Raw genomic sequence first — 1,851 nt, forward strand, 5'->3', positions numbered from 1 at the left:
GTCTGGTCCCCACACCTTCTCCTTTCTCCTACTAAAGTCTGGGGTAATCTTTTCATTCACCACCTTGGGGTTTGCTGGCCAAACACAACAACTAAAGGTAGAGAAGAGGCCACATCAAAGAAGGTAAGAAGTATGGAGAGATGGTTTAGGGAAGAAACATTGCAAGTATTGCAGAGTGGAGGGAGCCATTGTCAGGGAGAAGGGCAAGAGAGAGAGAGGAGTATACAGGGGAACACACAAAGAAAACATTTCCTCAAAGTCATTGGCTTGGAAAACAAGGGGGGGGCTGAATTTCATGGGTTCTTGCAAACAGCAGGGCTTAAAGCCTAGACTTTTAGGAGTCAGCAGACTTAGATGTGTTAGAGCCTGGAGGCACTACACTACTCCTGAGGAGAAGGCAGGCAAACAACCTGGAAGCAGAGAGCATGGAAACGGAGATCTGAAGAATGCCTGGGCATATAGTAGGGAGATAAGTCACTCTTCTTGGAGTATGACCTTGAGAACAACTTTAATGGAGATGCCTCACTAGCAACAAAGGAGCTGGCTGAGAGTGGCAGGCATGAGAATAAACTGCAGAGGGTCGCCAGCTGGTTCCAGTCGTCATTGTCGGAGTTGTTCTGTTGTGCCCAAGGGCTCTACAAGATTGGCGACCCATCGGGGCCTTGTAGGCTGGTGCAATGGCGCTTTTCCGCAGCCTGTGGAGCTTGCTGAGTGCCCTGGGAAAGTCTGGAGTGGACCTCTGAGCGGGCTGTGGAAGTCGATTGCTCTCTCCTTTCCGTTTTGCGTATGTACTGAGATGTTTTTCATCCACTGTGAATAGTAACCCAAAGAAGCCTCTGACTTCATACAATTGATTTTCTAAAGAACAGCTACCCATATTTAAAGCTCAAAACCCAAATGTGAAAACTTCAGAATTAGAAAAATCACCCAACTATGGAGGGAATTTCCTGATTCAGAGAAAAAAAATATATGAAGAGGCTTACAGGGCACACTGGCAGGCATACAAAGAAGAGATAAACAGAATTCAAGAACAGTTAACTCCAGGGGCGCCTGGGTGGCTCAGTCGTTAAGCGTCTGCCTTCGGCTCAGGTCATGATCCCAGGGTCCTGGGATCGAGTCCCACATCGGGCTCCCTGCTCGGCAGGAAGCCTGCTTCTCCCTCTCCCACTCCCCCTGCTTGTGTTCCTGCTCTCGCTATTTCTCTCTCTGTCAAATAAATAAATAAAATCTTTAAAAAAAAAAAAAAAAGAACAGTTAACTCCAAGTCAGATCGTATCTTTGGAAAAAGAAATGCTGCAAAAACGTTTAAAAAAAAAAGCATTAATTTAAAAAAAAAGAGAGAGTTAACAATGCTTGGAAAACTGAAAAGACCTCACTCAGCTTATAACATTTTTATACCAGAAAGTTTCCTGGAAACTAAGGATGGTACATCACAGGTAAAGCTGAGGAATATAAATGAAAACTGGAAAAATCTCTCTAGTTCTCAAAAGCAGGTATATATTCAACTTGCTAATGATGATAAAATTCGTTATTATAATGAAATGAAATCATGGGAAGAACAAATGGTGAAAGTCGGATGAAATGATCTTCTATGTCGCACAGTAAAGCACCAAGGAAAAGATGCACACTGAGGAGTATTAGAAGACTGAGTTATGTTCATAATGGATAGGCACAAGAAACCAATTAAGTTTCAATATCTGAAGCCATTGAAAATTAGAAGGGATAAAGTTGGTGAACATTTTATTTTTAATTCCTTTTTCTTTAGTCCATGGACTGCTGCCATTTCAATACATTTTGTATTACTATCTTCTTTACAAAACCCAAACAGATAAAAAGATCATGCGAAATTTA

At 42.3% G+C, this 1,851-nt stretch overlaps 1 pseudogene; it reads left to right on the forward strand.

Moving 5' to 3' along the window:
* The first annotated feature begins 677 nt into the window (after positions 1–677).
* On the forward strand, positions 678–1,631 carry LOC110582600 (annotated as a pseudogene).
* Positions 1,632–1,851: the final 220 nt, after the last annotated feature.

The sequence above is a fragment of the Neomonachus schauinslandi genome, chromosome X, assembly GCF_002201575.2.
Source record: "Neomonachus schauinslandi chromosome X, ASM220157v2, whole genome shotgun sequence".
In the NCBI taxonomy this organism is placed as follows: domain Eukaryota; kingdom Metazoa; phylum Chordata; class Mammalia; order Carnivora; family Phocidae; genus Neomonachus; species Neomonachus schauinslandi.